Below are 9600 nucleotides of genomic sequence, written 5' to 3'. Positions count from 1 at the left end.
GAAGGAAGGAAGGAAGGAAGGAAGGAAGGAAGGAAGGAAGGAAGGAAGGAAGGAAGGAAGATAGTCAATATGTCGCTGTTAGCGCCTAGGGGAACGAAGGTAGCAGGTTAAAGGAACAGGTTGAAGAAAGGTGGATACTATTACTAAAAATCCATCGCTTCTCGGCCTTTGGCTAAGATCAAGTGTATTACTAAAAATCCAGATGAACAAGAAATGGAACCAGCACACCCACAGTAACTCGGGCCCAGTGAACAAGGTGGAAAAGGTAAGCTAAATGGAATTCACATCATAACCTAAAAGCACAGTGTAGCTGTGATGGTTGGAGAGGACATGGTGGGGAGACTCTCGAAAAAACTAATAGGCAAGCACATTAAATATAATTGATTTCTCTGTTTAATTACAAGAAAGAGGACGCAGAAGAGAATAGGAGTGTGATGGAAATGTCTTACTGTGGTAACTTGGACAATTCGAAATTAGAAGCAAATAATGATTGCCGTTATGTTTTTGTCTAAGAAAAACTGCATTCTGAGAAGATAGGATTAAATCCTTGTCAACAATACAGAAAACTGGTAACTACTGCCATTGTCATGGGCAGTAGTGCTTTTCTTCAGACCACCTCACCACACTCACAAATCTCAGACTGTGCCTTCCAAGAGAGCTATAGGGGCTACCGTTGGCATACTGCACTAGTCAACGATCATGTAATGCCTTCTGGACTGGCCTTTATTTCTGGGAGATTCTAGGCATGAGCAAGGGAAGCTGAATATAGTAAGAAACTGACCTCCTATGTCCTCACTTAACTCCAGCAGGTACACATGCTCACCTCTACTCCAAGGCTTGATCCCACCCACCTTGACAGATTAAGGTCTGAGTAGATATTAGTTCTGCAAGAGACACAATGCAAGGGAGATACCGAGTAATTTCTCCCTCCCTATTCTTAATTTGGAAGAGTCAACTGGGTTTAAATATCTTTACATTTTTAGCCCTCCTCATTTCCCATACACACTAGCATTTGTATATTCCTTTTTCTCATGGGTATATCTCTCCCCTGTGGTCTTTTCTTCCAAATCATTATGAACTGAAAAGGACTCCAGGCAAGAATATTCTTTGCCATTTTCCAGCTTTATGGGAAGTTCAGGCAGGTGCTTCAGCTTCTCTGGATCTTGGCCAATATCTCCATCTGTGAAGCTCACAATGGTTGAATTAGGTCGTCATTTCCTGACGGGTGGTTCACGAACCCCTGGCTGTTCAAGACTGTATTCCAGGGCACTCAGTTCAATACAAGTTGAAATGGTATTTGCTTTGATTTATATTTTTAAGTAGTAAATAAAAATCTTTAAAATGTCCTAGTAATGGGACACCTGGGTGGCTTAGTCAGTTAAGCATTCAATTCCTGATTTTGGCTCAAGTCATAATCTCACAGTTCATGAGATCAGGCCCCATGTGGAGCTCCGTGCTGAGGTTGTACAGCCTGCTGGGGATTCTCTGTCGCCACCCCCCACCCCCTGCCCCCGCCTCTGTTTCCCCAGTGCACACTCTCTTTCTCAAAATAAATAAACATTAAAAAAATCCTATTAAAACAAGAATATTCGAAAGCCTCCAACTACACAGCAGATGAATATGTGCTGTGCTTAGTGGGAGTCAGATGAGACTGGGAGTAGTTTATCACACCTGCACACAGAAAACTTTGGCAGTTTTGACTGTTATTTAGAATTAAGTTGTTTTTGATTTTGGTCAGGATATTGACGTTTATGTAGTCATAAACCTTACCATGTCCTTACCATAAGGATCTCTCATGTTGCCATTTTTTTTAAGTGTATTTATTTTGAGAGAGAGAGAGAGAGAGAACACAAGTGGGGTAGGGGCAAAGAGAAAGGGACAGAGAGTTCCAAGCAGGCTCCACACTGCCAGCATAGACCCCAACTCGGGACTCAAACTCATAAACTGTGAGATCATGACCTGAGCCGAGATCAAGAGTGGGGCTTTTAACCAGCTGAGCCACCCAGGCACCCCTCATGTTGCCATTTTATAGCTACTCCACTTCCCTCTCATTCACTCCCCTTCATCCCTGGCAATACCAGCCTGTTCTCCATCTCAAGAATGTTCTATAAATGAAATCATACAGTATGTAACCATTTGGGATTCACTGTTTTCACTCAGGATAATTCTCTGGAGTTGCAACCAGACTGTTAGATGTATCAACAGTTCATTCCTTTTTATTGCTAATGTTCCATGGTATGAATGTCCACTTTGTTTAACCACTCACCTGTTGTTTTCACTTTGGGGCTATTACAAAGCTGCTGTGAACAGTTATGGTCAGATTTTTGAGTTAACATAAGTTTTCATTTCTCTGGTATAACCACCCAGGAGTGTAATTGCTGGGTCTATTGTAATTTCATGTGTAAGTTTTTAAGAAACTATCAAACTGTTTTCCAGAGTGGCTGTATCATTTTACGTTTGTACCAGCAATGCAGGAATGATCCAGTGTTCCACATCCTTGCCAGCATTTAGTGTTGTCACTATTTTTTGTTTCTAATTTTAGTTATTCTGACTGGTGTATGGTGATGTCTCATGGTGCCTATAATTTCCATTTCCCCAATGGCTTATTGATGTTGAACATCTTTCTGTGTGTTTATTTGCCCTTTGTATAGGGCCTTCTCACCAAAAATAAATACAGGTAACTATGTGAGGTGATGGGCAATAGCTGTATTAATTAACTTGACTGCAGTAATCATTTCACAATATGTACATATACCAAATCATCACATTGTACTCTTTAAATATATCCAATTTTGTCAATTATACTTCAAAAAAAATGAGCAAACTAAAACATTACCAGTACACCACTAAATTTAGAAATAGTTTTGTTTCTGCTTCCTTTTTGCTAATTTTGAGAGCAGAAAACATGATTTTTACTTCTTATATTTTCCCACAGCACTTTCTACAGAGCTAGTCATAAAAAGTAGGCATACCTAACAAGTACACATGAATCAATTGATAGATTGTGAAAGCACTGAGGGAGTCATCAGAAATCATAAGTGATGGAAGAAGCTTGGATTTGAAAATCATAAAATGTTCTCTTTCTTTTTTACCATCAATATTCTGGTTTTAGCTTCAATATTTCAGACTTAAAGATCACTGAAGGAAAACATTCAACAGCGCTCTGAAGATGTGTTCAGGAGGTTATGCATAAGCTATTCTCTGTTCTTCACATGGATATTTTCATCTTTGAACCTAAATGGCCTGAGGCTGCACTATTTAATTTTTATTTGTTTTTTTAGTGATCTTTATTTACTCTAGAAGTTCATTCCTTTAAAAAAATTTTTTTTAATGTTTACTTATTTTTGAGAGAGAGACAGACAGTGAGCAGGGGAGGGGCAGAGAGAGAGAGGGAGACACAGAATCCAAAGGAGGCTCCAGGCTCTGAGCTGTCAGCACAGAGCCTGATGCAGGGCTGAAACCCACGAACTGTGAGATCATGACCTGAGCCAATGTTGGACGCTTAACCGACTGAGCCACCCAGGCGCCCCACTAGCAATTCATTCTTAAAGCTAGGCAGTTAATTCCTTAACCTGCTGTATTTTGTTCAAAAGATCTTGTAGCAAATAATATTTTTTCTTGAAGAATGGAGTCATGTCTTATCCAGTAACGGGCAGTTTGTACCATGTTTAAGTGTTTCCAGTTTCATCATCCTTCACAGTACTGTTTTATTTTATTTTATTTTATTATTTTATTTTATTTTATTTTATTTTATTTTATTTTATTTTATTTTATTTTATTTTATATTTTTATATTTCAGTCTTGAAGACTTTATTGGATTCGCATCCTACTCCATTAACTCCCACCTCCCTTGGGCTCTTTCATGACACAAATGGGAGAAAAATGTGGATGGAGATAAAGGTAAGAATGAATGTGTGAAATTGATCCTTTTCCTTAACCAACAAGTTAGGCTCATTTACATGTAATGATACAACACATATATTTGCTCTGATTTTTGTAGTTTTTAAAAATATCTTTTCCTATACAGTAAGCTTTATTTTTTTATGTGGTCTTCATATATTTAGAAAGGCTTATATTTTTTTTATTCACTGGTTGACTTTATATTTGTGATATTGTGTAATTTTCTTGGTTACCAATTTTTTAACAGTTCCTGTTAGTTTCCTGCTAGGAAAACATTGATAAAATAGTCATGTTCAGACCTCTGTGACTAATATTTTGAACTTCAATGTATGGCTTTAATATATCCTTGTTAAATTCCATCGTTGGATTTTCCCCATTCATCTAGCATTTTGAGATAATTTTATATTTTGATAAAAGCATGAACATTTGTGTTCTATGTTATTTCCGGAGATGTGTTTCACTATTATTTTGATACTGAGAAGCACTGTCACCCTTCTAGAACCAAGCACTATGTTTTACATCAACTAATTCCAGAAATGACCTGGTTTCCCTTAACAGCTTGTAGAAAACTTAAGACCCAATATTTTGTTCATTTAATACAGGCAGACCCATATCAATGATATACACTTTTATTTTAGCTCCACTTTTTTATTCAGATCCATTTTAATTCATGCAATTTTATCATATTCTATTTATCATTGTAAGTCACCTATAATTCTTTCTGCAATAATGTTCTTCTTCCCAGCTTTTGAAAACCCCCAAATCTGATGCTCATAGAAATTAACTCAAAATTTTAATAAACACATGGAACTTCTTGAACAATACAGTTAAACACATCAAACTTTTATTAAGATTTTCTTTGGTAAGGCGCCTGGGTGGCTCAGTCTGCTCAGTGTCCGACTTCAGCTCAGGTCATGATCTCACAACTTGTGAGTTTGAGCCCCGCATCGCATAGGGCTCTGTGCTGACAGCTCAGAGCCTGGACCCTGTTTTGGATTCTGTGTCTCCCTCTCTCTCTGCTCCTCCCCCGCTCGCACTCTGTTTCTCTCTCAAAAATAAACATTAAACAACAACAAAAAGTTATCTCTATATTTTTAGTTCTCATTCATTCATTCATTCATTCATTCCTGCATGTAAGTTCAGTTAATTTGAGGTTTTAGTTTTCCTGACATAATTATCACCAGTCTTTATATTTATCTGCCTCATAGGGACCTTGGCCATCTTTGGTATAAGCCCTTTTAATATAAGAGCTCAAGAGAGTTTGCTATGAACTGCAGAAATTTCATTCAATGCCTCACCCTTCCCTTTCTCAGTGAAGCCTGTGTGTGCATCGTTAGAACTTTCTTTCCATCCTATGGTCCAACCTCCCTCTTGTAGATATTCAGGCAACTGGGCCATTGCCATCAGTAAACTTTATGAAGTCTTATTTCTCCTATTTCCTATCCAGTTTTGTTTTTCTTAATACAAATCTGTGATAACACAATTTACATACAAGATATTTTACATGCAAAGGTAAGAAACAAGAAACAGTATTAATAGTGTCATCCAATATACAAAAATGTGGGTCATATTTATTTTGCCAATTATATTTGAATACATTGGTTCCATTGTAACATGTTTTCCTTAATAATTTCAAACCTTAATTGGGAAAAAAATCTTAGATAAAAAAATCTTGTTAGTTAGAATTAAAGAAGAAGTATCTTTATTTTTTAAAAGGATATTGTTAAATTTCTACATTGCTATAGACTCACTGCAGAGATTATAATAGCTATATAATCTGAAGTGTTTTGTTATTGCCAATGCACTTTCATGCAAAATAAATTCTCTATAAATATTCTCAGAAATATTCTGAATGGCTTTTCTACTTCTTTGCTTCTACTTACTTTTTGTTTAACTTTAGCCTGAGGGCCTAATAGATAATCATAGCCAAAGTGAAAGTTAAAAATTAACTCTGAACTAGTTTGTCACCTGCCTCTACCAAGGGATTTGCAAAGTTATAACTTGTTCAGCTCCTGGGAGCTGAGTTAATTATGGCAAATCACACTAATTAAATTATTCACTAGGTCTTGAGGAAAAACAATCTATTACATTGTAGAATGCATTGTGGATTTGCCTTAAGACTCCCAGCTCGTCGTTCCCTGTGTCAGGAAATGCCTATTTAGACATTTAGTTTAAGTGAGAACAGTATGGTGAAGTTGAAGATTTGATGTTCTTTAGGCCCCCCGGGGCTTTTAATTCAATTCCCATTTGTTGCACACTTGCTATGAGCAAATCCTACGTGTTACACCCTGTGTCCTCAGAGGTTACAGATAAAAACCTGATGTAAGAAACGTACATATAGAATTATAGTACAAGGCAAACAAAAAATATATATAACTGGAAAATAAGGAAGAAAATGAGATGGACTCTGACAAAGCTTCATAGAGGCAGAGAAGGAAGATTAAAGCCGAGTTTTAAAGGGGCAAAACTTATACACGCAAAGATGGGAATGCAACAAAGGGCACTTGAAATAGGCGACAGGGTGACTAAGACACAGAGGGAAGAATGTGCGTAGCCCTTTCAGGGAGCACACAAGTTAAGCTAAGGTAGCAGGTGAAGTCTTGAGCTGCGTGGCAACCCTGGGTTCTCTTAACACAGCGCTCGATGCGTTTTTTGTTTAGCTGCTCGTTCAGTTGCTTGAATCATGGAGCACAGCAATCATTCAGGAAAACTTGCCAGACACTGGGCAGCTCTGAGCTTGCCTCTGGGCAGGAGCTAGTCTGTAGTGAGAAGACACTGCTCTACATTTCTTGCTCCAGGATGGGTATGGAGACAGCGATCCGACCTGTAAGGACCTGTGCATACACGCATGCGCGCGCGACACACGCACGCACGCATGCATGCACTTTTGTGAGGTCTTCCAGACTAGGGGCAAGTCTGTCTGGGTTAAAATCCTAGCTCTGCCCCTTACTAGTTGTGCAAACTTGGGCAATCTATTTCACCCTTCCTAAGGCTTACTTCCTCCTTGAGAAAGGACCATGATAACATAACACCTACTTTGCAGGAATGATGTGAGGATTAAATGTGAATTAATGCACATACATTAACCAGGATTGCATTATACAGCACCTTTGTGCAATTTAGAAAATTTTAACCCTCTCTCCAGACCTCTCCACAACCTTTTGCCAGGGCACTCAGATCAATGAGTGGAGATGAAGACATTTTCAGTCCCTTGCTGCCTTCATACAAGCAGCCCTCTGCAAGGTGCACCTGCACAACTGTACACAGAAATCCTGGAGAAAGGACTTAGCATAATGCTTTGCTATAACAAGATTTCAGTAAACATGGGACATCATTATAATTATTAGGCGGCAAACCACTGCAAAACACAGTGTTGAGGCTCCGTTGGAGACTACCTGGTTAAGCCGGTTATGAAAAGAGACTGCTGTATTCACAATCCACCCCTAAGTCTTAGGAAAGCGTTCAAAATACAGAATTGGAAAGCGTAGCAATAGGCCTCCATTCCTGTGTGACTCTCCTCCCACTAGATGGTGCTGTCTTTCAATGCAGGCTCAGCTTCCGCTTGTTTTGGTGGAACTGATCTCAGTTTAGAGATGGCCTTTATTTACCAGTAACTCAATCGATAGCCAGGTGGTGTTTGTCCCCCACAGGCTTCCTTCAGCTCTTGGTGGAGGAGGAGGTGTTACTTCTGTCTCAGAGCATCCGTGTTCCACAATGTACTTAAACACTGCTCCAAGGAAATGACTCTCCCTGGATGGTAGAAAGCTTCAGGAGAGCTGTGAGAGGCTGTGAACTTCCTGACTCATTGAATTCACAACCAGAATGGCATCAATAAGTAATTTACCACATAACAGCCTCACTTTACCGTTTGACCACCCCTGCTTGTGATAGTGAGAGCGGAGGCAGGACTTGATCATCCAACTGTGTGGTTATAAAAAGTTATTCTCCAGACACGTGAGCTGCAAGCCAGGGGAGGAGGATTCTGCCCAACTTGAGTCCCAAGGCTGTATTTTCGTTATTTCTATCTTCCTCTTATTTTCATTTTTCTCATTCTAAGGAATTTGTGAACTTCACTACCCAAAACATAGATTTCTGAGAAGTCCTTCAGTTGAAGTGTTTATATCACATTATGAGGATAACCTGCTACTTAAGGGGACAGGGCACTGCTGTTCCTCCACACCCATTCGTGAACAGCACACCTCCTACTAAATTTGGAACAAAATCTACATCTCAGTTTTAATGGTAAAATATCTGCAAAATGAGAAGAGGGAAGAGAAATCATTGAAACAGATCGTGACTTTTTGCTGCCTAAAATGCTCCCGTGGCTGCTTCTTGCCTCTGGCAATGGTTCTCAGACTTGGGACACTTGGACAAACTCATTCCACAGCATTTGAAGGCATGGCTTTTCAGAAGGGAGGATACGTGAGATGAAAGGTGGGCTGTATTACAGTATCCAAGGAGGCCATGTTCAAACGTTCAGTCTATACACACAGCCTTGGAGATTCTGGTGAATAATACCACACACCCCAGTTAAAGGCAGGGAGTAAGTCCTTTGTTAACTCCACTGCCCTAGAGGAAGAAATAAAATAAAACCATAATTTACCGGGGCGCCAGGGTGGCTCAGCTGGTTAAGCAACTGGGTCTGGATTTCAGCTCCATTCATGATCTCACAGTTCATGAGATCTGACAGCACGGAGCCTGCTTGGGGCTCTCTCTGTCTCCTCTCTGTGTCTCAAAATAAATAAACTTTTAAAAAGTTTTTTTTTTCAACGTTTATTTATTTTTGGGACAGAGAGAGACAGAGCATGAACGGGGAAGGGGCAGAGAGAGAGGGAGACACAGAATCGGAAACAGGCTCCAGGCTCTGAGCCATCAGCCCAGAACCTGACGCGGGGCTGGAACTCACGGACCGCGAGATCGTGACCTGGCTGAAGTCGGACGCTTAACCGACTGCGCCACCCAGGCGCCCCAAAAAGTTTTTTTAATTAAAAAAAAAACAACATAATTTACCTAGTGTTCTCCATAGTCTGACTCCTGCCAAAAATCTCCAGCTCATTTACTGCTGGCTCCTCAGTGCATTCTATGACCAACTAAGGGAAGTGTTCATCCTTCCTCCCACTATGCCATTTTCCTTCAGAGTTTTGTGCATTTTCTCTGCCTGGGATGCCTGTCTTTTTTTAGATTACCCAACAAACAAACAAACAAACAAACAAACAAACAAAAATCCTTCTCATCCTCAGCTCCAGCCTTTATTTTCTCCGTGGCACTTTCTTTCTCCCCTCATGAAAACTAAATATCACCTTCTTTTGGCCATCTCTTCATCTCCTCCATCAATTGAGAGTAAGAACTGCCTTGTTGGATATGATCACTGTACCTGGCACATAGCTAATAAATCCATGCCTAGTGAATAAATGAATGCAGTACTATTCAAAGGAAACACATTGCATTTGGGTTGGTCGGTAACGGTAGTGTAGGATGGTGAAATAAACCAGTGCAAATCTTACTTAAGGGTTAACTTATTAGCCTGTTTTAAAATCTAAGTCAGATAGAAGGTGAAGGACTGGCCAACGTCACACACAGAAGTATCTTAGCAGAATCCGAAACCTTAAACGTAAGGAATGTTCAAGCTATAGAACGTAAAATGATAGTGTTATAGATTCTTTTTTTTTTTTTTTCAACGTTTATTTATTTTTGGGACAG

General features: G+C 39.5%; 1 protein-coding gene across 2 annotated transcripts in view; it reads left to right on the top strand.

Moving 5' to 3' along the window:
* The window catches only part of ASB15 (ankyrin repeat and SOCS box containing 15), a 59522-nt gene that overhangs the window by 7373 nt on the left and 42549 nt on the right, over positions 1-9600 (top strand). For both annotated transcript variants that reach the window (XM_040472086.1, XM_040472085.1), the window contains exon 2: positions 3800-3900. The gene's annotated coding sequence lies outside the window, so the exon portion shown is untranslated. The remainder of the gene's footprint in view (positions 1-3799; positions 3901-9600) is intronic.

This window comes from Herpailurus yagouaroundi, unplaced genomic scaffold, assembly GCF_014898765.1.
Source record: "Herpailurus yagouaroundi ecotype Mexico unplaced genomic scaffold, PumYag 100, whole genome shotgun sequence".
NCBI lineage: Eukaryota > Metazoa > Chordata > Mammalia > Carnivora > Felidae > Herpailurus > Herpailurus yagouaroundi.
The sequence above is the reverse complement of the archived record's forward strand: the minus strand, read 5'-3'. Positions and strand labels throughout refer to the sequence as shown.